The sequence below is a fragment of the Somniosus microcephalus genome, chromosome 15 (assembly GCF_052327205.1).
Source record: "Somniosus microcephalus isolate GS21.2 chromosome 15, FLI_Smic_1.0, whole genome shotgun sequence".
NCBI classification, from domain to species: domain Eukaryota; kingdom Metazoa; phylum Chordata; class Chondrichthyes; order Squaliformes; family Somniosidae; genus Somniosus; species Somniosus microcephalus.
The window spans coordinates 48,767,168-48,794,461 of NC_141001.1; the positions used below are offsets into that span (position 1 = coordinate 48,767,168).

General features: G+C 44.3%; 1 protein-coding gene across 1 annotated transcript in view; it reads left to right on the plus strand.

Moving 5' to 3' along the window:
• Nucleotides 1-231: 231 nt before the first annotated feature.
• dagla (diacylglycerol lipase, alpha) overlaps nt 232-27,294 on the plus strand; it is a 482,446-nt gene continuing 455,383 nt past the window's right edge. Inside the window, exon 1 of the mRNA XM_086008510.1 lies at nt 232-377. The gene's annotated coding sequence lies outside the window, so the exon portion shown is untranslated. The remainder of the gene's footprint in view (nt 378-27,294) is intronic.

A 27,294-nucleotide genomic window follows, 5' to 3' on the forward strand; every position in this document is an offset into this window, starting at 1 on the left:
CATTCCCTGGTGATTAATGATTTTTCCTGGGTAAGCAGATGGGGGCTAAATCTGATTATTTTATACTTAATTTTTGTTATTTTCCTTCAGATCACTTCCTTATGAATAATGCCTTTCACAGCCAAATCCGCCGATTGTATTTCACCGCTTCGGGCAGTGCCTGGCCCGCGCGCTTCCACTCCCTTGGCGCGCGCCCTACCTCTGTCGGGTCTCACGATGTGGCCGCGCGCACCTTCTTCTCGCGATGTTTCGGCACTGCTGCCACTCCCGGGCGCCGGTTGTCCGTCGGACCTGGAGAGAGACCAGGTGCCAGGGGAAGAAGATGGAGACTGCGGTGGAGCCCGCAGTGCCGGGGCCAAACAGTCTCTTTTTCCCAGGTAAGGCACAGCCGAGCAGAGGAGAGCGGGAAAGACCCTGAGGAGTGCGAACACCACCGGCCCCGGAGGGAGGGGGAGAGAGAGAGAGCGAGCGCGAGCGAAAGGGGCAGATGGAATCGGCACTCGAGCCGGAGGGACAAGCGCTGAGCGAGGGGACACCTCGAGGAATGGGGTAGAGACATTACAGTGGGGCACTGTAGCAAAGACGGTCTGTCAGAGGTTACACGGTGGAGGGGGAATGGAGTAAAGACATAATCTGCCTGAGGGGTTACACGGGTGGGGGTGGGAATGGAGCAGAGATATGGTTTGCCTAGGGTTGCACGGAATGGAGCAAAGACGAGGTCTGTCTGAGGGGTTACACCAGGGGAAATGGAGCAAAGATGCTTTTGGCGGGGGGATGGAGCAAAGACAGGGTATGAAGGATTACATTGGTAAGTCCATGGCAAACATAGGGTCTATCTGAGGGGACACCTCATGGGGCAGAGAGCAGCTATCTAAGGGGGCACCCTAGAGGTAAATGGAGCAGCTTTGAGAAAAATGTAGAAACAGGGTCTGTCTGAGAGGACACCCAGGGGGAATGGGCAGAGATGGTCTGTCTGAGGTTAACTCCCCAGGGGGATGAGGTCTGCCTGAAGGGGTTACACTGGTAAAGTAGATGCAGAGACGGTCTATCTAAAGGGGTACCCCAGGAGGAAATGGAGCAGAGACAGAGTCTATTTGAATGGATACCTCAGAGCTATGATGGGGCCTGTCTGAGGGGTTTACACTGGACAATTGAAGCAGAGATAGGGTTTGTCTGAGGGGTCATCCTAGAGGGAAATATAGCAGACACATGGTCTAACTGAAAGATTACCCCTGGGGTAATGGACAGAGATGGCATGTATTGAAGGGAGTATCCCAATGGAGGAATGGGGTAGACATGACAACTTGCCTAAAGGGTTAGCTGTGGGGGAAATGGGTGGAAATGGTGTCTCATCTGAGATGAGTCTGCTTGAAGATTTAACTTGGGGATGGAAAGGGGGCACTGATGAATCCAGGCCTTGACTGAAGCAAGTCAATGATGGTAGCAATAATGAGTGTGTGTTTTTACAAAGCATCCTGATTGACATTTGCAATATATATAAATGACCTAGACGAGGGAACTAGATGTAATATCTCCAAGTTTGCAGACAACACAAAGCTGGGTGGACATGTGTGCTGTGAGGAGGATGCAGAGAAACTCCAGTATGATTTGGACAGGTTGGATGATTGGGCAGATGAATGGCAAATGCAGTACAATGTGGATAAATACGAGGTTATCCACTTCGGTGGCAAAAACAGGAAGACAGATTATTATCTGAACAGCAATAGATTGGGAAAAGGGGAACTGCAACGAGACCTTGGTGTCCTTGTGCACCAGTCACTGAAGGTAAGCATGCAGGTGCAGCAGGCGGTTAAGAAGGCAAATGGTATGTTGGCCTTCATAGCGAGAGGATTCGAGTACAGGAGCAAGGATGTCTTGCTGCAGTTGTACAGGGCCTTGGTGAGACCGCACCTTGAGTATTGTGTGCAGTTTTGGTCACCTTATCTGAGGAAGGATGTTCTTGCCATGGAGGGAGTGCAGTGAAGATTCACTAGACTGATACCTGGGATGGCAGGAATGACGTATGAGGAGAGATTGGGTCGATTAGGCTTATATTCGCTAGAGTTTAGAAGAATGAGGGGATCTCATTGAAACTTATAAAATTCTAACAGGACTAGACAGACTAGATGCAGGAAGGATGTTCCTGATGGCCGGGGAGTCCAGAACCAGGGGTCACAGTCTAAGGATAAGGGGTAAGCCATTTAGGACTGAGATGAGGAGGAATTTCTTCACCCAGAGAGTGGTGAACCTGTGGAATTCTCTACCACAGAAGGCAGTTGAGGCCAATTCATTAAATATATTCAAGAAGGATTTGGATATATTTCTTAAGGCTAAAGGGATATGGAGAGAAGGCAGGAACAGGGTACTGAATTTGGATGATCAGCCATGATCTCATTAAATGGTGGAACAGGCTCGAGGGGCCGAATGGCCTACTCCTGCTCCAATCTAATATGTATCTATGATCTCCATGGTCAATGTCCCTATTGCTTTGTGTGCCAAAACCCAGTTTGTGTCATTGGGCAGTACAGCTCAGTTTTGGGGCACAAGCTGAGATTGTTTTTTGGTGTAACCCTGTTGCAATTTATCTTGGACTGTACTGAGTTCTATTTGTCTTCAAATACATCGACAGGGCAAATCTCTAAATCACTGCAGTCTGATTAACAAGTGATTATTTTTGTATTGTTATGCGAGGAATATGCATAGATGATGTGTAAAATGTGATCGATGGAGGAATGAATACAGGTAATAGTTTAATTCGACCAACATTAGGAGAGATGTGTAAGAAATGCCTTGGTGGGCAAAGTTTAGGAAGGACAAATTGGCAGCAGTCGTTGGACAGATATATAACAGACCTCCTTTCTACTGGTGCTGCACTGAAAGCTTGGGAAATATTTGCAAACCATTGAAGCAGATAAGGACTAAACAGTCTTTAAAAAAAAATCAATCTGAGCTGAGTACAAGGATGGAGAAGGCAAATTAGAAAAACAAGGGAAAGTATACTAAAGCAATGTGTTTCAATTCTTATGTTTAAATGTCAACTGGTGCATGTTAATCGGCTTTCAGCACTACTTAGAAACAAATTGAATGCTGGCATACCAGTTTCTATAACTTATTACAACTGATTTAGGTGTAGGTATTAAGTTGCTGCAAGAATTAAAAATGCAGTGTAAGAGCTGTTTGATTTAATATTTGTATTTACTTCCTGTGATGAAAAGGAGCTTGTCCAGCTGAAAATATTGACCTTTGCCTTTGTGGTCCTGTAAGAATTTACATTTTTGGAAACTGATGAGGAAAAATGTATCGATGCAAGAAAAATAGTTTGAGCTTTGGAAGAGGAACGACTTTAAATCCCACATTATAGGCAATGCCAAATATTAGATGTTGAAAAAAAGCTTGTGCTGTAGACAAAGAGCAATACTGATAATTTGTAGTTATGCATAATATTTAAATATTAACTTTTGCTTCAATCCAGCTTTCAGTTTAAAAGATAAATAAAAAGCATTTAGCAATGATAGCAGCTTGCTCCATGTGATTTTATTGCTTCATGTATTGTCAAATGATAGAGAACTTCTGAGTTTGGAGACTTATCAGTAGAGCTACTGAACCCCATAAAGGAGTTTGATTCTTTACTAAAAGCAATTCACACAATTTTTTTAAATACTGAAAATATGCAAATCAAAACTATAGCTCATTTTCAGACAAGTTTATGTGGGTTCATGTCAGAAAAATGTATCTGTCATAGATATTGAGTCAAAATGACCAAATTTACTGTAATTGGCAGTCAGATCGGATCTTGTGGGATTTCTTGCATAATTGTGTCTGCTTTGTCAATAAGGTAACAATTTTTTTTAAGTCACACCCTTAAAACACAAATTGTTTTTTAGTGGATCAAATTGTTCCTGAAAGGAGTGAAACAGATGCTTTCTAATGCCATTGCTGTAAGGGTTTATTGTAGCAACACCTATATGTAGAAAAAGATTGAAATTGTCATGTACAGCAATTTAAAGCAAGTTTGATTTAATTTTTGAACAATTTACTTTTTGGTGGTTAGGATTTGGCTTTAGATTTTGGGATACATTTCCCTGCATGATTTAAAATTATTACTAGATTAGTGTTTTGTTGGAAAAAAAATTAGTACTTATTGCAATGTGCAGTCTAGTTGTAGTTGTCTAGTTATAGTTGGAGAGTTTCAACTTAATTCAACTGCAGGTACAGCAAGCAATTAAGAAAGTAAATGGTATGAGTATGAGTAAAGATGTATTACTGCAATTATATATGGCCCTGGTGAGACCACATCTGGAGTATTGTGTACAGTTTTGGTCTCCTTATACTTGCCATAGAGGGAGTGCAATGAAGGTTCCCCAGACTGGTTCCTGGGATTGGGGGGGGGGGGGAAAGAGAGAGAGTGAGTAGACAATATTCTATATTCTCTAAAGTTTAGAAGAATGAGAGGTGATCTCATTAAAACATAGAAAATTCTTACAGGGCTTGACAGGGTAGATGCAGGGAGGATGTTTCCCCTGGCTGAGTAGTCCAGAACCAGGGGTCACAGTCTTTGAATAAGGAGTTGGCCATTTAGGACTGAGATGAGGAGACATTTTTTCACTCAGAGGGTGGTGAATCTTTGGAATTCTCTACCCCAGAGGGCTGTGGCGGCTCAGTCGTTGATATATTCAAGACAGAGATCGATTAAATTTTTGGATATTGAGGGAATCAAGGGATATGGGGATCGGGCAGGAAGGTGGAGTTGAAGTAGAAGATCGGCCATGATATTGAATGGTGGAGCAGGCTCGAGGGGCCAAATGGCCTACTTATGTTCTTCTTGTAACTATATTTTAGTAAGATTTTATAATTGGTTCATTTAAAAAAAAATGCTTAATTTCAAATTAATTTTCCCAGTTGATGAAAAGAAACTACAATGATTGTTCCCTGAAAACTCAACAAGTTTATTGAGGGAGTAGCTGAGCCATACAGACCAGGAAGGCTCCATGTTTGATCTCCGGTGCATGCTGTGTTAAAGAATTTACATTTGTATAGAATAGATGGGGCTTGATGGCCGGCATGGACACGATGGGCCAAAGGGCCTCTTTCTGTGCTGTATAACTCCCTGACCTTTCATGTCCTCAAGATGTTCCAAAGTATTTTACAGCTAATGAAGTCCTTTTGATGTATAGTCACTGTTAAATTGTAGGAAAATGTGGCACCAATTTGTACATAAGATCCCACAAAAACCAAGAGGTAAATAACCAGTTAATTTGTTTTGGTGGTATTGGTTGAAGGACAAATGTTGGCAAGGACATCCAGGAGAACTCTCCTCCTCTTCAAATAGTGCAACGTCCACCTGAGAGGGCAGACAGACGTTAAGGCAGTAGCTGGGGAGTTACAATAGAACTCTTCATTCCTGGTCTGGGTGGGAATAATTCATGTTCCCAACCCTGATCACTATCCAGCAATGCAACATTCGCTCTTGAGGCTCATGTATGAATTGCAGTCACTTGGAAGAGATATCAGATGGCAAAGAGCACCCATTGAACTCTTCCATAACAAGCGATCAAACTTTCAGGAAAAGAGAAAGTTTAAAAAAAAAAGGAAAAATAAAATAAAATGATGTATAAAATTTGTGTGTGTGCAGCCAAGTACAGGAAACTTTGTGATCGACGGGACCGAGCTGTTGCTGTCCCATCAAGACTGCCGGACAAACCAGCGGTAATGGTAAAACATACGGAGCTTTTGAGCTCCGTATCTAGCAACAAACCCTGTTGCTTAGCAACAGCTTCTAAACAGTTGGCCGTAGCTTGCAAGCGCCTCTGTAGCTAAGCAACAGCTTTAGCTAGACCTTGCAGAGCCTGACTGGTGGGGAAAAAAAAAGCAACGAAAAGAAAAAAAAAACTTACTGAACCGACTCCTGAATTTTGCCGGTGGATCCAGCATTCCGGACAGTTAACCTCCGGATAAACCAAAGTTTCCTGTAAGTTGTTTTTAAGATGAAAGAATTGCTATACTTATGTTCCATAATTCATCTTGTCAATGAAACCGACATTCTGCTCTCTCGACCTATTCCGACTAAACTGCTGACCACTCAACTTCCCTTCTTGGCCCCCATGTTAGCTGATATTGTTAACGATTCTCTCTCCTCGGGCATTGTCCCCTCTCCTTCAAATCTGCCGTCATCAATGCACTCCTCCAAAAAACCAACCCTTGACCCCTTCCGTCCTTGTAAACAATAGCCCCATCTCCAACCTCCCTTTCCCCTCCAAAGTCCTTGAACGTGTTATCGCCTTCCAAATCTATGCCCATCTTTCAGGGACTTCTTGTTTGAATCCCTCCAATCAGGTTTCCGCCCCCACCACAGTACCAGAACGGCTCTTGCCAAGATTATATCCTATTGACTGGGACAAAGGTAAACTATCCCTTCTCGACCTGTCTGCAGCCTTTGACACTTGGCTACAAAATTCTGCTCCAACCATCGTCCAGCTGGGTGGGACTGCACTCTGCTGCTTGAATTCCTATTTTTACATTCGTAGTCATAGAATTACCTGCAATGGCTTGTCTTCACTCTCCTGCACCGTCACCTCTGGTGTCCCCCAAGGATTTATCCTTGGCCCCCTCTTATTTCTCATCTACATGCCGCCCCTCTGAAATCATCTGGTGACACAGCGTGAGTTTTCACATGATATCCAGCTCTAACTCTCCTCCACCTCTCTTGAACCCGCCATCACTATCTGACTGTTTGCTTGACATCCAGCACTGGATGAGTAGAAATTTCCTCCAATTAAATATCAGGAAGACCAAAGCCATTGTTTTTGGTTCATGCCACAAACTCTCTTCCCTTGACCGATTCGATCCCTCTCCCTGGCAACTGTTTAAGGCTGACCAAGTCTGTTCGCAACCTTGGTGTCATATTTGATCACGAGTTGAGCTTCCTACCTCAGAGCCGTTCTATCACTAAGACCGCCCATTTCCACCTCCGTAACATTGCTGTCTCTGCCTTTGCCTCAGCTTATCTGCTGCTGAAATCCTCATCCATGCCTTTATTACCTCTAGACTTGACTATTCCAATGTATTCCTGGCTGGCCTCCCTAGTTCTACTCTCCATAAACTTGAGCTCATCCAAAACTCTGCTGCCCGTGCCCTAACTCGCACCAAGTCCCGCTCACCCATCTTCCCTGTGCTCGCTGACCTACATTGGCTCCCAGTTAAGCAACGTCTCATTTTTTAAATTCTCACCCTTGTTTACAAATCCCTCCATGGCCTCACCCCTCCCTATCTCTGTAATCTCCTCCAGCCCTATAATCCCTGATTTTTAATTGCTCCACCATTGGCAGCTGTGCCTTCAGCTGCCTAGATCCTAAGCTCTGGAATTTAAATAACACTCCTGTGAAATACCTTGGGACGTTTTATTATGTTAAAGATGCTACATGAATGTAAGTTGTTATTTATACTGAATGTAAAACAAAGAGAAACTGAAATTGCAGAAATTGTTTTTCCTTACACAGGTTGAAGCAAAGGAACCTCAAATTTCCTGATGCCCAATACAAAGCTGTTTAACACTAAAATTTAATTTAAGGAATACCTAGTTGGTGTGCTCCAGTTCAAATTTGCCAGACTTGCAGCCAGGTTTTGGCTGTAATTGGCAGTCAAGATGAAGATTGGAGGTTAGTCGCAAGAGCACATGTGAAAAATAGAACATCCTCATATTAGATGGTTCTGGGAGGAGAATTTTTTTAATGGGTCAAATTCTTTAAGTGAGGATTTCATGACTTGCAGGTGTACAGTGGGCCTGAATTACTTTATCACTGATGTTATCAATGTTTTAAATACAAGTAAAAAGCAAAATACTGTAGATACTAGAAATCTGAAACAAAAACAGAACATGCTGGAGAAACAGCAGGGCAGTAAGAACCCCTGAAATTTGGACAAATGATGGAAAATATACAACAATGAAAGATATTTGTGAAAAGTTCTATTTTCATTTTTGTGAAAAGTAACATTTAATTGATTCACATGGAATCTTTTAATTAGTGCTGAATAGGAGGCGAAACTTGCAATAGGCCCGGAATTTGCAGTTATAATGACGGTGAAACTGTCAGCGTTCGCCGACATTACTGGCGTCCTCACGTGTACAGTTAAATCCGGAAGTTGCTGTCAGTAATACCCTGCTCCTCCACAGGATGCGCTGTTGCAGTCCTCGCAGTTGGAATCAATTAGAAATCACTTGATTTGACGTGAACTTCAACTTTTTATGCACTATTCTCGCTGTAAAAATCCTTGAAAAAGTTAAGGCTTGTTGAATGAGGTAATAGTTTTTAACATCATTACTGCTGAACAACCTCTCTGGCCCTGAAAAATAATTTAATATTGTGGAGTCTCATTTTCTCTATTCAGTGATAAAAATTCCATAGATTTTTTAAATAATAAAACATTTTTTTTTAGGTTTCTTTGATATTTCAGCTTCTATCTTAATCCCATGTGTATCTCCCAATATTTATTTTGCTCGCTGTAAAATTATTAAAAAGTCAATGATGAACTTGCTTTTTATTTCCTGGTTTGCTGTCTGTGCGAATTCTTGGCTGCTTAGCTTGCTTGATGACCTCAGTATTGCTGGATGCCAGAGATCGCCTATAGTTGGTGACAGAATGAAAGTGATGTCGAAAAAGATGAAATCAACGCCGCAGAGCCTGCTAAAACTTTGCGGGCAGCTTTCTTCAAGGTCTTCTTCGAGCACCGTTACTTTGTCGCTGACTGCAGAATCCGGGCCTGTAGAGTTATATTTTTCAGAAATGTTTCAATATTACTTTAATGCGTAGGACCTATTGCTTCAATGAGATGGGGAAGGAGTGAGCGGGAGAAGCTCATATGACCCCAACAAGTGGGGGACGGGAAGCAGGGTCTATAACTCCCATGGGCAAAGGTTGTGCAGGAGCACCTTTGGTTCAGTCCAAATGAGTGATGGGCAATAAGTAGGAGAAGGGTGTAAGGTGAAACAGCACTTATTGCCAGTGGTGTAGAGAGGCGAAGCGGTGCTTAGTTTTCCAATGGGGATGTGTGTGAAGAAACATGTCTCATGCTCTAATGGTGACGTTGAAGAGGGGCAGAGAAGAATTGCCTTATTGTTCCAATGTGGTTAACAGTGATGTAATGGTAGGGGAGTAATAATGAATTGAGTAATGAAAAGTGCATACCAGGATTCAAAGCTTTAAACACTTAAGTAAAGTAGCAGAGAAATTTATTTTTCATTGCATCATGCTTAAAGCAGCTGTGGCTTCATTAAAACACTCTATGTTGTAACAAAATTTAGTTTGTTCCCATGGATATAATGGGTTATTATTTCTTTAAATGTTGCAAGAATTTCATTTAGACTTTCTCCTGCTGTGGTAATAAATTAAACTATGCTATCTTTAAAGCTCATTAGTTTTATTTAACAGATATTTTGCAGTTTATAGCTGTAGTCATTAGCCCAGAGAAAATTAATCTTTGCAGTAATTTTCCATCTGGAAAATTGAGCATAAACAGCGAACTTGAGAGGTGGTGTAATGCTGGATTGCCCCTGGTAGAGCATAAGAGGGAGGAACCCTCCTTTTTGCCTTGAAGTGCTCTCTTTATTGGCAGGGAAGAGGAGGGAAACAAATTGGCAGGATTCACAGTTTTTTCGTCTCTGGAGTAAGGCTTTGATCAGATCTTGCCTCTGCCCCCAGACTGACACCGTAGTCAGATGTATCAAACAAAACTGGGGCCACTGTTTGGAAAATATGAAAATTCCAGTTACCAGAACCCAGCAATATTGATCACTGTTTAGCCCCATCCCTCTTTTTCTCTGCTGGAGAGAGCCCTGCTCTTATGCATTGTTGGTTATGGACCTGTTTGCATTTACAGTGGAACCATCATTATCTGCCTTCCTGATTATCTACCAGAATTTTCACAGGACAAAGCAACATGTGAGGTTTTCTCATTACACAGCCCACTAATTCTTTTTGCAATTTATATTTCATTTAATTTCCTTTTTTTTGTGAATAAAACTGCCTAATGCTTCTATTGTTTGTATTGTATTTTTTTCATTCCTATGGCCAGACTGTTGCTGTACCATATGTGGAAGATTGTGACCATTTACGATTATTATCCAATTTGCATTATACAGCAGGCAAATAGCGGGGTTCCAATGAATGTAGAGCATGAGGTAGGACTAAAAGGGAATTCAGCCTACTTTGCTTGTTGGAACATAAGAACATAAGAAAAAGGAGTTGGAGTAGGCCATTTGGCCCTTCGCGTCTGCTCTGCCATTCAGCAAGATCATGGCTGATCTTCTACCTCAACTCCACCGAGGTTATGATCTGAAATTGTTGAACTCGATATTGAGTCCGGAAGGCTGCAGAGTGCCTAATCGGAAGATGAGGTGCTGTTCCTTGAGTTTACATTGAGCTTCTGTGGAACAATACAAGAGGCCAAGGACGGTGAGGCCCGAGTGGGAATGGAGCGTTGAATTAAAATGACAGGCGACCGGAAGCTCGGGGTCACCCTTACGGACTGAACGGAGGTGTTCCGCAAAGCGGTCACCCAATCTGCGTTTGGTCTCCCCAATGTAGAGGAGAGCGCATCGTGAGCAGCGAATACAGTATACTAGATTGTGAGAAGTACAAGTAAATCGCTGTTTCACCTGGAAGGGGTGTTTGGGGCCCTGGACAGTGGGAAGGGGGGAGGTATAGGGGCAGGTGTTACATCTCCTCCGCTTGCACGGGAAGGTGCCAGGCGAAGGGGAAGGGCTGTTTGGGGTGATAGAGGAGTGGACTAGGGTGTCTCGGAGGGAGCGGTCCCTGCGGAATGCTGAAAGGGGAGGGGAGGGGAAGATACGTTTGGTGGTGGGATCACTTTGGAGGTAGCGGAAATGCCGGAGGACGATCCGTTGAATGTGGAGGCTGGTGGGGTGAAAGGTGAGGACAAGGGGAACCCTATCGTGCGCTATTAATTCATCTATTTTGTTGCGAATGCTTCACACATTCAGACATAGTGCCTTTAGCTTTGACTTTTATATTTTTCCCTGATGTCACCATAGTCACTGATTATTACCTTTGTTACTCTCTCTGTCCCTTCCTGACCCAGTCTGCTTATTTTTACCCATAACTCTGCTCTGCTCTAGAGCCTTGACCTTCCCCTTGCTGCTTTTAAATTTACTCTTTCCTGAATCTTTCCCCCCACCCCCACCTCATTACTTTAAAGCCCTGTCTACTGCCCAGGACAACTGGTTCCAGCCCAGTTTAATTGGAGCCCGTCCAAACGGGACAGCTCCCTCTTTCCCCAGTACTGGTGCCAGTGGCCCATGAAGCGAAACCCCTGCCTCCCACACCACTCTTTCAGCCACGCATTTAACCTTCAAACCTATGCCAATTGGTGCGTGGCTCAGGTAATAATCCAGAGGTTATTACCTTTTTGAGGTTCTGCTTTTTAATTTGGACTCGAACTCAGCAGAACTCATTCCTAGTTCTCCCTATGGCGTTGGTTCCTATGTGGACCACGACAATTGGATCCCCTTTCCACTGGAAGTTCTTCTCCAGCCGCAAGGAGATGTCTATTTAACCCCGACACCAGGCAGGCAACACGGCCTTCGGTATCCCCTGTCACAGCTGCAGAGAACAGTATCTATCCCCCTGACTATACTGTCCCCTACCACTAACATATTCCTTTTTACTCCCCTCACCCCCACTTGAATGGCCTCCTGTACCATGGTGCCGTGGTCAGTTTGTCCATCCTCCCTGCAGTCCTTGTTCTCATCCATACAGGTAGCGAGTACCTCGTACCTGTTGGACAAGGTCAAGGGCTGAGGCTCCTCCATCACTATATCCTTTGTCCCCATAGATTCCTGAATCGCAGTCAGACCCTCTTGTCCCTGACCATTGACTAACTCTAAAGTACTAAACCTAAGGGGTGTGACTGCCTCCTGGAACAAAGTGACCAGGGAACTCTCCCCTTCCCTGATGCATCGTAATGTCTGCAACTCGGACTCCAGTTCAACAACTCTGAGCCAAAGTTCCTTGAGCTGCAGGTACTCGCTGCAGATGTGGTTGCTCGGGATCTCGTGGTCTCCACCAACTCCCACATGCTGCAGTTACGACACACCACCTGCACTGCCATCTCTGTCTAACCTTTATTTATATAATTAGTTACACTTTTTATTCAAACGATTATTTTAGTTTTAATTAGTTAATTTAGTTCGTTAATTCAATAAAGTTATAGTCGGTAATACTCTCCCAGTTCTGAATTTAATCCACTTACCTAGAGAGCAAAAGAGCCGTAATACTCACCAACTAATCGCCTACCTTCTGTCCTGTGACATCCCTCCTTTTTTTGTTTTTAAGTCGCCGCTCAGCTCCCTTTATGCCGCCGCTCCCGCTCAGGTCCACGCTGTGTCCTGGGCCTTCTCCGGTGCAGCCTTTAACCAGCCGCCGTTCCCACTCAGGTCCGCGCTGCCTCGTTGTGGCATTTAATTCCATGCACAGGATCTGCTGTCCATTTCATCTCCTTCCTGCCTTTATTGTATGATACAATGCAACAAAATGAAAAGTTTATCAACAAGGAAAGCACAGTGGTTTGCACTTTTTTTTCAAAAGCTCCATAAATTACTAAAATGATTACAATAGTTATTTGTAACAAGTTTGTTTTTTGATCTGTTCTTCATGATTAAGTTGTGATTTGATGGAATGGTTAAAAAGTTATGAAGGGAGCTATTGGTTTTGTTTAGAGTGCATGTGACTTGCATACTGAAGTCCATTATCCTTGCCAAGAAAAACTGAAGCCGCTAACAGTACAGATAGACTAGAAATTTTAATTAACCATTTTGGTATCTGCTGCAGCTACATTTTTCCAGATTTTGTGCAAAATATATTTGTCATTGGTGTCTTGTCTCTCAGCTTTCCAGATGGGTTCCCAATTGTTTTAAAACTTAACTCTGAAAATTCAGGGTTCTTAATTTGTAAACTGGGCAATGGCCATTAGTTCAAATTGTTTTATTTTTGCCAAAATGTTATTTGCTTCTCCAGATTTTCATTGACCAGGTATAAAGCATAGAGGTGTAGGCTAAAGCGTAATATTGCCAGACAGTGAAGTGAATAATTTGGACTATGCAATACGTAATACAGATTTCGCCGGAAACAACCCATGCCCCTTTTGCTGATAGTTTTTTTGCATCAACCTGTATATCTATATATAGTATTAGCTTAAAAGTAATAATGCAGACATTACACTTGTGTTTAAGGTAGTAAAGAAAAAAGTGAAAGAAGGGCATGCTCTTTTGGATAGGGGTCTCGCAAGTATAAGCATTTTCCAATCTGCAAACAGCAATTAAACTCGAGTGATTAAAGTTATCTTTTCTTACAGTAATTAATTTCATGGCCTTAAAAGGAAGGTTCAACACCTCTGATTTGCAGAATAATGCCCGTCATCATAAAATAGTACTTGCGTAAGAAAACTCACTAAGCACTTGGTTGAGTATAAAACAAGGCTTTAATCAACTGTTTCACAACCATGAGATTCTAATTACATCACTAGTTCCTGGTTACAAAAACGTCCTGGGCAAGCTGGGCCCACGCCCGAGTATTTATACTCCTTGGACGGCGCCACCAGCTGGCCGCCCAGTGTTATTTCATGAGTCATTTCTTCATGAATGATAAGATTCATGACATTCTTCCCGCTTGAAAGATTTGGAAGTCTGACGACTTCCTTCTAGCGGATTAGACGGACCACGAATAGCCGCAGCCTTTTAGATCTTTGTTTGCGGCTGGAAGGCATGTCTCCTCGGACCGTGTCTTGGTCCCTGGGTCGCTTGGTCCATACTGGTAGATCGACAGGGCTTGTTTCGCCTTGATCGACCTGAGGGAGACTGGGGAGATCGTGACTCCGGGTGCGGGTCCCCACAGGCGCAGAGCGGGCTTAATCTTGTTTGTTAGCCAGGGATTGACTGGCGTCCTGGCTTCGGGTGGCCATCCCGTGGGGAGCGCTCGGCTTACCGAGTTGATCCGGTGGAGTAGCCGGCACATCCCTTGATGTCCCAGGTAGGGCGTCATCCTCAAAGGAGCGCAGAGTGTCGGCATCATTACTATGGGTCCCTCTATCAGGTGGGACCGGTTGGGCAGGGAGCCAGATCTCGGAGTGAAACGGTGGACTCCCGGCCATCAGGGTACCGCAGGTGCGCATATGTGGGATTAACGTCCGTTAGTTCCACCTCGTTGACGGGATCGTTTTTGGAAGATCGGACGAATCTTCAGAGCAGCATGGGGCCGGGAGCTGCCAACCATGACAGTAGGGATGTCCCATGAGTGGAGCGACGCTGGAACCTGAAGAATCGCTCGTGAGGAGTGACATTGGTGGACGTAGAAAGAAGAGACCTGACAGAATGCAACACGTCAGGAAGCGCAGTTTCCCACTGCTGGTCTGGTAGGTTGCGTGTGACCTCAGTGCAAGCTGAACAGCGTTCCAAATGATAGCGTTGTATCTCTCAACCTGTCCGTTACCGATGGGATGATACGGTGTCGTTTTACTTGTGGCGATTCCCCGTTGGGAAAGATAACTTTTGAGTTTGCTTGACATGAAGGAGGGACCCTGATCAGAGTGGATGAAATTGGCCGTACCGCAAAGGGAAAAGATTTGATCGAGGCATTTGATCACTGTGGAAGTAAGCATATTGGGACAGGGGAAAGCAAAGGGAAATCGTGAATACTCGTCCACCATTAGTAAGTAAGTAGATGTTTCACGTTGAGGAAGGCAATGGCCCTTTAAAGTCAATGCTGAGTCGCTGCACAGGCTGTATAGCGTGTATGAGCGAGCCATCCGATGGACGGAAGAATTGTGGTTTTAATTCTGCTCAAATTCTACACGTGGAGCATGTTCTTTTCACATCTTCCGTAGAAAATGGGAGATTTTTAGATCGCACAAAGTGCAACATACGGGTAACGCCAGGATGGCATAAGTCAGTATGAAGATCCGCAAGAGTCGAAGTGGACATAGAAGAGCAGAATGCACGCGTGAGGGTATCCGGGGCTACATTCTCTTTGCCGGGTCGATACTATATGGTGTAGACAAAGGCGGCCAATTCCATCCTCCAGAGTTGTATTTTGTTATTCTTGATCTTGGTGCATTTCCGGTTATCCAGCATAAAGGCCACGGAGTGCTGATCGGTTTATAAGCGTGAAATGGCGACGAGCGAGAAAATGACTCCATTTACGTACTGCTTCGATGATAGCCGTAGCCTCCTTCTCGACAGGAGGATCATGGAGCTCGCTACCCTGCAAAGTTCTGGACAGAAAGGCAACGGGTCAACCACCTTGATTCAAGGTAGCCGAGATCGCCACCTCCGATGCATCGCACTCGACCACGAAAGGAAGATTTTCATCGATGGAACGAAGCGTGGCTTTTTCCAGTTGTCGCTTGAGGTTGAAAGCTGAAATAGCCGTTGCCTCCAACGGAAATGACTTTGCGTGAAGCAGGGGCTGGATCTTGTCGGCGAAGTGGGGTATCCACTTCGCATAATAGGCGAACATGCCGAGTGCCCGACGAAGAAAGCCATGATTCGTAGGGGGAGGGAGCTCCTGAAGCGGACGAAGTCGCTCTGGATCCGGTTCTTCCTGGCAAAACTGCTTCCTGGGGTCAACAGGAAGAAAGGTAGGAAGGTCAAATGACACCTCTCAGGAAGAAAGGAACAAAGGTCAAGTGACCTCACACAGGAAGAAAGATCAGATGACCTTTCCAGCATACAAACTGTTAACACAATAACTGCCACCAGAGGGTGCTATTGCATGTAAAAATGTCCAGAATGTCACATAATGTCCATCGGTCCAGAACACTATCCATTGCCCGTTGAAAGACGGCCACCCCATTGGTGACCCCAAATGGAAGGCGACAAAACTGGTAAAGCCAACCATTGGCTTCAAAGGCCGTATACTTCTTGTCAGAGTCCTTTAACGGTACTTGATGGTATGCGCTCTTTAAATCAAAAGTTGAAAATACCTTGTAGTTGGCAGGGTTATTGACCATGTCATCGATGCGTGGTAGTGGGTAGGCATCCAGGTTGGTATACTGGTTAATAGTTTGCGAGTAATCGATGCAAAGACGTTTCTTGTGTTGCTTCAGAGGATTTTTTAACAACGACGACTTGAGCCTGCCAGGGAGATGAACATGGCTCAATGATATAGTCAGCTAGAAGGCGAGAGATCTCTGCCTCGATAAAGGATAGATCATCTTGGCTGAACCCTCGTGATTTAGTGACTATGGGCTTACATTGGGGGGAAAAGATTGGCAAACAAGGAGGGCTCGTCGAGCGAAGCCGCCGAACGCGCACAAAACGGTACTTTGGAAATAGTAAGCTCCGGCTTTGACCCTTCAAACTCGAAAGTGAGTCTTTGGTGTTGTTTCTGGAAATCCTGTCCCAAGAGCACATCACTGCATAGGTTCTTGAGCACCCCGAGCCGGGTGGAGAAATAAGTGCAGCCATTGAGAATAAGGTCGACAAGACAAAAGCTGGAAGAATTGGTGGTGAGTGTTGTCCGAGCCATTGCAATTTCCCTGTCCAAGGGGTAAATACGCAGTTTTAACTTACTAACAGCCCGCTCACTAATGAAGCTGTCAGAGCTGCATGAGTCGATTAGTGCACTCAAAATGTGTCCATTTACCAAAACCTTCGTGGCTGCATGGGACAGACTTTGGGGAAAAACAGCTGTGATGGGAGGAGGAGCAGTTTTACCCTTGACAGCTGTAACCTTAGTAGTGGTTCTTGGGGGAGGAGCAGTTTCATCGATAGCAGCTGTAACCTTAGTAGTGGCTTTTGGGGGAGGAGCAGTTTTATAGATAGTAGCTGCAAAACGAATGGGCTCTCGACCGGTATACCTTAGAAAAGTGACCTTTCTTACTGCAATGATTGCAGGTTGCGTTACAAGCAGGACAAAATTTCCTATAGTGGAATGCACCTCCACAGAAGAAACCCTTCCAGATTGCCAAGATGCCGCTAGGGCAGGGTCGTCATCCGTGAAGGCTTCTAGGGTAGGGTTGTCATCAGCTATGTTAGAGTCATCATCAGTGAGAGCTTCCTCCCGAGACCTATCGAAGGAGTCATTATAAGTGATAGCAGCAGCCAGTGCACGTGGTAAAAGATAGGAATCTGCATTCCTCTTTGCTAAGCCCAGGGAACATGCCTGGTCATAGGCAGCCTGTAACTCGAGGGTTTTATTCTCCAACAGACGCTGGCGTATGAAGGGAGACGCAATCCCGTTAATAAAGGAATTATGAATTAACTCCTGGTACTGCTCAGCTGTGACAGCTTTAAGATTACAATCCTTGCTGAGCTTGCGAAGCTTTTGAAGGAATTCGTCAAGTGATTCCCTGGGTTGTTGTCGAGTTGTGGCCAGAAGATGACGAGCAAAAATTTCATTTGGGGCCTTAACATATAGTCGCTGTAATATTAGGATAGCGGAGTCATAGTCTACACAGTCTTCGATATAGTCAAACACATAGATACATAATTGGCAAGTATCTCTAATTTATCAGGAACATTTTCACCACACACCCTGAGGAAGTTGCTGAAGGTACGATACCAGTGTTTCCATACCTTAGCAGTTGTAGGTGAATTCGGGTCCAGGTCAAGACGGGCGGGTCTGAGTAGTTTGTCCATGATGGATTGATTACTACGTTGGAGTTCCTTTCTGCAGTTGAAGTCGTAGCTGGCTGTTCCCGAAATCACTCAGCGCGTGGAGCCGATACACAGCTGATTAAATTGACGTAAGAAAACTCACTAAGCACTTGGTTGAGTATAAAACAAGGCTTTAATTAACTTTCACAACCATGAGATTCTAGTTACATCACTAGTTCCTGGATACAAAAACGTCCTGGGCAAGCTGGGCCTATGCCCGAGTATTTATACTCCTTGGACGGCGCCACCAGCTGGCTGCCCAGTGTTATTTCATGAGTCATTTCTTCACATGAAGATTCATGACAAGTACATCATCATTACTGTAAGCAACTCCATGTTAGGAAAAAGTAACAGAAAATGTTAAAAAATCAGGTCTGTGTAGCCACTCAGCAGATTACAATAATGAACCAATATCATTACAAAGTAGGAAAGAAAGAACTTCCCATGATCATCAAATGAGATGTGATCAGTTTATCTATTTTTGTGGTAATTGTTGAGGGAAGAATATTGGCCGGGACCTGGGAGAGAGCTCTGCTGCTCTTCATAGGATCTTTATGTACACCTGAGCAGTGAGATAGGGCCTTGGTTTAATGTCTCATCTGAAAGACTGCGCCTCTAATGATATAGCGCTTCCCAATGCTGTATTGAGGTGTTAACTTAGATTATTTTTGCAAGTCCTAGAGGGGGCCTTGAACCCACAACCTTCTGACTCGGAGGTGAGGGTGCTACCACTAAACCAAGCTGACACTAATCATTGAGGAAAGGGTAGTTAGAAAACCAGAGAAGATAAATGGGACTAAGCTACAGACCTCGAGGCACGCGGAGATTATAGTCATGGGGGATTTGTTTGTTCAGAAAAGTAGATGGTCATGCTCAGAAAGGTGGTAGTCATATGTGTCAAATGGACATCACCTGTAAGAAAATTAAATATTTATCTGGAGCTAGAACAGTTCACACTGAGGAAAGATTTAAAAGACTACTGAAAAAGGAAGAGTTCCAGTGGTGATGGTCCACAGAGGTAAACGATACCAGAAGAAATTATATAGGAGCCTTAAAAGTTACATATGTGAGAATCACCTCAAATCAAAAACATGGGATTAATATTCTTAACTGGAGGAATGGAAAGATCTTGCTGCAGTGCAGATAAGTCAATCTTTAAAGGTGGGCGCGCAGGTGGAAAGGGGCTGTAAAAGAGGCATGTTGGATTCTGGGTTTAAATGTCGGAATAGGGGCATTGCTTATAAAAGCAAGGAAGTGATGTTGCGATTGTACAAGACATTGCTTAGGCCACAGCTTGGGTGTTGCACGCAGCTTTGGACACTCCAGTGTAGGTACGGAGCCATGAAAGGGGCACAGCGAAGATTCACTAGAATGAAACAAGGAATGAGAAGTTATAAATATGCGGAAAGGCTTGAAAAAATTGGGCTTTTTGAAACAGAAGGTTAAGGGTGCTGTAATGGGGTTTTCAAAGTTAGGAAGGAATTTAGGAGGTACTGAAAGATTGTTTTCACTGATTGGTGAATTGGTAACAAGGTGCATAGACTCAGATTATCACTAGACAAATAAAGGGGGAACTTAAATACTTTCACTTTTAAGAAAATGAAATATTTCTCTACAGCTGGCTATTGAGGCAGAGACTAAAAGTATAATTTGAATATTTGAAATGGTAAAATATTGAAGAGAAACGGTAGGGAAATTTGATTAGAGTAGGCAGTCCCAATTGAAGAGTTAACACTGACACAGGCATGATGGACCAAATGTCTTTATATGCTGGAAATTCTCGGATTTCAGTGGCTGACTTGAGAGGCTGGTAATGAGTACCATGTACAGGGGTGTATAGTGTTTAGGAAAGGAGCTGGTGTAGCCCTAGATATCAGATACACCTAGGAGGTTAAAGATGCTCCCCCTGTTGCAGGTAGAAAGTTGCAGGACCTACTCTAATTCGACATTTTCAATGTGAAAGGGGCAAAGCAAACACTGAGTGTGCTACAGACTATGATCAGAATAAGAAAAATGTTTGCTTTATGAAGAAATAAGTTATGTGGAGAAAAAGTTAGTTTAATAGGGATTTCAATCAGCCAAATATAAAATTGGGAATACCCAAGTGATTTATATAGTGCAGGTTAGTAAATATAACGTATGACTACTTTGTAATCCACTCAGCCAGGGTTTGTGTATGTATATGCTTGAAGTTGTTTTTGATAGTGTTTTCAGGCCAGTAGCTACAGTATAATGCAAGGCCAATCATCTGCCAGCCTACACGGTTATCATGAAAATGGATCACTGCCTGATTTGAACCCCTGGCTTTTCTTCACAATGTTTACAGATGAGAGATTCAGTTGCTTTAAACATTGAAATAGCGCTTCTTTCAAGCAAACTTGTATTTTCCCCATTCTCTTTTCTATTCGAGCTATTTCTTTGAGGTAAGCAGTTTAGCCATTGCTTTTCAATTTATCCATGATTAGCTTTTTTTATATTTTAAGGGACATTCTGCATTTGTATTTTATTTTTATAGTCACTTTTCATTATTGTGATCCATTAATCACTTCAGACTGTTCCTTTCTTAAATTTTTGTTGTATACTTTTGTTGTTTGGCTTTGGTCTCTGATGGATTGATTTGTCTTGGAACACCTTTGTTGTATAAGTTAAAAGAAATTTGTGGCAGAGCAAGATATGTCCTGCTGAGACTTGGAAGAAAAATACACTAAACTTTGTCATTTATGTACAGCTTGAGCTACGTATATAATGGCCTGGATTTTACGGTCAGTGGTGAAGTGATGGTGCTCGCCGCTGACCTTGAAGAATGCTACCCACAAAGATATAGCGATCTCACTTTTCCCAATGTTAATTTCATTCTGGCGCCATCTATAGGGGATCTCTGGCATCCAGCAACAGTGATATCATCAAGCAGGCTAAGCAGCCAATCACATTGAAGAATTCTCACAGACAGCAATCCAGGAGCTAAAAAGCACTGATTATCCTTCACTTTTTAATCATTTTTCAGAGAGCGAAACATAGAGTCATAACGTCACAGAAGTAGGCCATTTGGCCCATCGAGTCCGTGCCGGCTCTCTACAGTAATTCAGTTAGTCCCATTCCCCCGCTTTAGCCCCGTAGCCCTGCAAGTTTATTTCCTTCAAGTGCCTATCCAGTCTCCCCTTGAAAACATTGAGTGTCTCCGCTTCCACCACTTCCGTCGGCAGCATGTTGCAGGTCCTCGCCACTCGCTGCCAACGGAAGTGGTGGAACAGCCTTTCCCTGTCTTGCCTATACAACCCGTCATAATCTTGTACACCTCTATCAAATCACCCCTCAACCCCCTTTGCTCGAATGAAAACAAATCCAGCTTCTCCAACCTGTCCTTGTAGCTAAGATCCCCCATCCCCGGAACCATTCTGGTAAATCTCCTCTGCACCCTCTCAAGTGCCGTCACATCCTTCCTAAAGTGTGGGGACCAGAACTGGATGCAATACTCCAGTTGTGGCCTAACCAGCGCTTTATAAACATTCAGCATAACTTCTCTGCTTTTGTACACAATACCACTACTTATGAAGCCCAAGATCCGATATGCTTTGCTAACCACTCTCAAGATGTCCCGCCACCTTCAGGGACCTATGCACATTAACTCCCAGGTCCCTCTGTCCCTGCACACTCTTTAAAACTGTGCCATTAAGTGTATATTGCCTCTCCCTGTTCCTTCTGCCAAAATGCATCACACTTCTCTGTATTAAATTCCATCTGCCAATTGTCTGCCCATTCTGCTAGCCTTTCTATCTGTTGCAGTCGATTGGTATCATCCTCACTGTTTGCCACACCCCCAAGTTTGGTGTCATCGTCAAATTGAGAAATTCTACTGTATTCCAATATCCAGGTCATTTATATATCAAAAAAGCAGTAGTCCCAGCACTGACCCTTGGGGAACACCACTGTCTACCATCCTCCAGTCTGAAAAACATTCATTTACCACAACTCTCTGTTTTCTGTCCTTAAGCCAATTCCTTCTCCAAGCTGCCACTGATCCACCTATTCCATGAGCCTCAATTTTGTTAGCCAGCCTTCTATGTGGTACTTTGTCAAACGCCTTCCTAAAATCCATGTAGACAACATCCATTGCATTCCCTTCATCAATCCTCCCTGTTAATTCATCAAAAAATTCAATTCGATTAGTCAAACATCATCTGTCTTACAAATCCATGTTGGCTCTCCTTAATTAGCTCAAAACTCTCCAAGTGCCCGTTAATTTTTTCCTTGATTATTGTTTCTAAAACTTTACCCACCACTGATGTTAAATTGACTGGCCTATAGTTACTAGGATTGTCCTTGCACCCTTTCTTGAACAATGGTGTTACATTTGCCACTTTCCAATCTTCAGGCACTTCCCCCGCATCTAGGGAAGATTGGAAAATTATGGCAAGCCTTTCTGCTATCCTCTCCCCCCAATTCCCTTAGTAACCTGGGATGCAAGCCATCTGGACCAGGCGACTTATCCACTCTAAGCATACCCAGCCTTTCTAGTACATCCTGTCTATCAATTTTCACCCCTTCCATTGCTTCTACCTTTTCCACTTCTACTGATATTTTGTCAGCACCCACCTCCTTAGTAAACACCGAAACAAAGTACTCATTGAGTGTTCTAGCCTTGCCCTGCGCCTCTAAGCATATATCGCCTTCTTTGTCCCTAATACTACAGACCTGTTAGCCTCACATCAGTAGTTGAGAAAATGCTGGAATCTATTATAAAGGATGCAATAACTGGGCACTTAGAAACTAATAGTAAGATTGGGCAGAGTCAACATGGATTTATGAAAGGGAAATCCTGTTTGACAAACCTATTGGAGTTCTTTGAGGATGTAACTAGTGGAGTAGACAAAGGGGAATCGGTAGATGTGTATTTGGATTTTCAGAAGGCCTTCGATAAGGTCCCACACAAGAGGTTGGTGAACAAAGTTAGGGCACATGGAATTGGGGGTAATATACTAGCATGGATTGAGAATTGGTTAACAGACAGAAAACAAAGAGTAGGGATAAACGGGTCGTTTTCAGGATGGTAGCCTGTGACTAGTGGGGCACTGCAAGGATCGGTGCTTGGGCCCCAGCTATTCACAATCTATATCAATGATTTGGATGAGGGGACTAAATGTAACATTTCCAAATTTGCTGATGATACAAAGCTAGGTAGCAGTGGCAGATGTGAAGAGGCTTCAAGGGGATCTCGACAGGTTCAGTGAGTGGGCGAGAACATGGCAGATGGAATATAATGTGAATAAATGTCAAGTTATCCACTTTGGTAGAAAAAACAAAGGCAGAGTATTTCCTAAATGGTGAAAGATTGGGGAATGCAGATGCTTAAAGGGACCTGGGTGTCCTTGTACTAGAGTCACTGAAAGCGAATGTGCAGGTGCAGCAAGCCATTAGGAAGGCAAATGGTATGCTAGCCTTAATTATAAGAGGATTTGAGTACAGGAGTAAAGGAGTCTTATTCCAATTATATAGGGCCTTAGTGAGACCACACCTGGAGTACTGTGTACAATTTTGGTCTCCTTACCTAAGGAAGGATATACTTGACATAGAAGGAGTGCGACGAGATTGATTCCTGGGATGGCGGGACTGTCGTATGAGAAGAGATTGAGTAAACTAGGCCTATGTTCTCTTGCATTCAGAAGAATGAGAGGGGATCTCATTAAAGCATACAAAATTATTACAGGGCTTGATAGGGTGGATGCTGGGAGAATGTTTCCCTTGGCTGGGGAGCCTAGAACCAGGGGCCACAGCCTCAAGATAAAGGGTAGGCCATTCAGGAATGAGATGAGAAGAAATTTCTTCACAGAGGGTGGTGGAGGCTCAGTCATTGGGTATATTCAAAACAGAAGTTGATAGATTTCTGACGAGTAAGGGCATCAAGGGATATGGCGATAGGGCCGGTGAATGGAGTTGAGGCAGAAGATCAGCCATGATCTCATTGAATGGCGGAGCAGGCTCGAAGGGCCGAATGGCCTACTCCTCCCATTTCTTATGTTCTTATGTTCTACTAGGCCCCACCCCGCCTCTTCTACCCATTTACTGTTTACATGCCGGTAGAAGATTTTTGGGTTCCCTTTTATGTTAACAGCCATTCTACTCTCACATTCTCTCTTTGCCAATCTTATTTTCATCTTCACTTCCCCTCTCAACTTATTGTATTTGGCCTGGTTCTCCCTTGGAGAATTCACCTGACATGCATCATACACCCTCTTTTTCTGTATCATCATCTTCTCTATCTCCCTCATCATCCAAGGAGCCCTTGCTTTGGTTCCCTTACCCTTAACTCTTGTTGGAATGTACCTAGCCTGTACTTGGAACATCTCCTCCTTAAAGATCACCCATTGTTCTTAGTTTTTCCTGTCAGTCTTTGATTCCATTTTATCCTGGCTAGACCCTTTCGCATCCCGTTGAAGTTAGCCCTATTCCAGTTTAGAAGTTCCACTCTAGATAGTTCCTTGCTCTTCTCCATTGCTAATCTAAATCTTATGATACGATGATCACTCGTAGCCAAGTGTTCTCCTACAGACACTCTGTTGACCTGGCCCACCTCATTCCCCAGCACCCGATCCAGCAATGCCTCCTTCCTAGTTGGACCAAGAACATGCTGGTCAAGGAAATTTTCCTGAACACATTTCAGAAATTCCTTTCCCTTTACCCTAGCATTATCCCAATCGATATTTGGGTAATTAAAGTCCCCCAATATCACCACTCTATAGCTCTTGCATATCTCTGCGATTTCCCTGCAGATTTGCTCCTCTACCTCCCCCTCTCACTATTTGGAGGTCTGTAGAATACCCCCAATAGCGTGATCATACCCTTTTTGATTGGGATTGGGACATGCACGAGATTAAGTTAGAAGCTGAAATATCATAAACTTAATTTTTTTAAATGATTTTAACAATGGAATTTTGATCATAATTGAGAAATTTGACATTCTACAGATACAACATTAGTTTTGCAGGGCCAGAGCGATTGTTCAGTAATTATGACTTAGTACACTGTTAATAACCCAGTTACACCTCATTCAACAAGGTTTAACTTTTTCCAGGGTTTTTAACAATGAAATTAGAGTGTAGAAAGTGGGCGTTCACGTCAATTCAAATGATTTCTAAGATTTCCATCTGCGAGGACTTCAACAGCACCCTGTGGAGGAGTGGGGAATCACTGACACCAACTTCTGGTTTTCCATGTTTAATTGCACATGTGCAGACGCCAGAAGTTGCTGTCAGTTTCACAGACTAATGACGGCGAACGCTGACAGTTTCACCATCATTAGAACTGCAAAATCCAGGCCCATATTTGTTTTCCACAATAGTGTAATGGGATTTGTGTTCACTTTTAAATTTAGAACTGTTTTATGAAAAGCCTACTAAGTTCAGGCTATATTTATTGCTGCTGTATTATAACCCTTGAAGGGAGATTGTCTTTTTGAAAGAGAACGAATCAAGAGAAGTCAGCACTTTTGTCACCATATTACTTTTCTGTGGTATGAGTTCAATCTTGCAAGTTAAGCCCAGTTAGTAATATCAGTAGATTTCCAGCGGTTGCAATGCCTCTCTGAATCCTGTTCAAGTGTAATTTTTTGTGCTAATTCTGCAGAGCTCGATCTATTTAAACTGGCATGGTTAAAATCATCTTCAGCCTTCAAACGGTTTTGTTTTAATTTTTTCAGCGGTGATTGCTGTTCTTGATTTTCCTCTGGTTCCTCTTAAGCTGCACATACGGCATACTACATGTTGTTCCTGCTACATGAATCCCCAACTATGTTGACATTTTCAAGACTGTTCTAATTCACCTTTCCCAGTACCTCTCAGCTGTGGAATTCTTTTTGACAAAGTGCATCTCTGGGTGAATGTGTTGTCGTGACACTAGGGATACACGTAGCTGACCAGTCCTGGTTGGGTTGTTGACGAGAAGTGGTGAGACTAATTGATTTGAAGATTCGTCAGGGTACAGCAGCTTTGCTGTAGGTGCTAACTAAATTACCAAGTTAACTCCTCTGTGCTCTCCACAGATGTGGCCTGACCTTTTTTAAGAGTCAGGTAAATGTGGAGAATACATGGGCCCCGATTTTCTGGCCGCGGCCGGGGGCCGAAAATCGGCGAAAAAGCGGGTCGGACCCCCCCCCCCCCCCCCGCCTGATTCCCCGCCCCGTCCGACTTTCGGACTGCTGTTGTCCCGGCCGCCGCTGGCGGAACTGGTCGTCGGCACACTAATTACCTCGTTGAGGTAGATTTTTCGGGGCCGTTGCGACTTTGGGGCTTTCCCCACATGAAACCCGCCTGTGGGGAGTCCCGCTGCTGAGAGCTGGTGTGAAGCTTGCCGGCTTGCTAGCTGTCAGCTGCAGGTCAATGGAGAAGCTGCGATTTAAAGGGACAGCACTTGTATGTTGAAGGACCTTGTTGCTGAAGGCTTGGGGCTACTTCTTCAAGGCTTAGGCACAGCTGTGGAAGGTTGGAGTCTCACACACTTCTCCAATGTGATCTCCTGGGAAGCCCCTCTCGCCATCCTCACTCAGCGCTTCCTCAGCGGAGGCATCTACGAGAAGCATGGGACGCCTTTTTTTCCTTCCCTTTTTGCCATTAGAGGATCTCCAGCAGCAGAGGCGGCAGCAGCAGAACCAGGAACAGCATGATGAGCACCAGGCTGCTGCTCACTCACCTGAAGCTGCACAGGCCAGAAGGGGCCAGCGCTTGGAAGTGGCTTGAGAGCACCTTGCTGCGCTTTAGGGGGCTATGGGGACCCGTTTCTGCACTGGCAGTCCTACTCCAAAGGACTTCCATGAAGATCTGGTTTCTCTGTTCAACTGATGGCCAACGCTCCTCTAGAGATGTCATTCTCTTATGAGCACTCACCATGTTTTCCGTACCCTGGCGAGTTATCTCCTCCATGGAGGTTGCCAACCTTTCCATGGTGATGCGTTCATGCGCCAATGACTCCACAAAGGCTCTGCTCATGGTCGCTATGGACTCCTCCATTCGCTCCACACTTGCAGCGACCCTGGAGACAAAACCTGCCAGAGAGTCCTGCATCTGTGCATGGAGATCCATCACCTCTTCTCTTGCAGATGGACCCAGAGGCAGAGGGTCGACATGCAGTGCAGCTGAGCTGAGCTGGCAGTGTCCTGCGCCCTCCGATGAGGACTCTCCACTGCTGTCCCTGTCTCCAGAATCTGCTGAGGCTCACTAGTGAGCTGTGAAACACCAGGCGACAACACTACTCTATGTCCCGAAGGTCCCCCCGAGGTGTGAGTGTCTGCCCTGGTGCTGGGTGCGCTTACTTCTGCTGACGCTGCGCCCTAAGAGGTTGGAGCTTCCTCTGAGGAGTCTGGCTGCACAGCCTCTTCCTCCTCCACAGTGAGGACGGGGGCTCTGGATGGTACTGTAGGGGAGTTAAGGAAGGAGTTAGAGATGTGATGCCAAGGTTCCTCTGGTGACTCCCAGCGAGTTGGCATCTGCAGACACCTGCATCCATGCAGCATTGGTCTCAGTGGGAGGCCTCTTCCTCCCTGACCTAGGGAAGAGGACCTCCCTGTGGGCCCTAACCCCATCCAATAATGCCTGCAGTGAAGCCTCGTCGAATTTGAAGGCAGCTCGGGGTCTGGCACT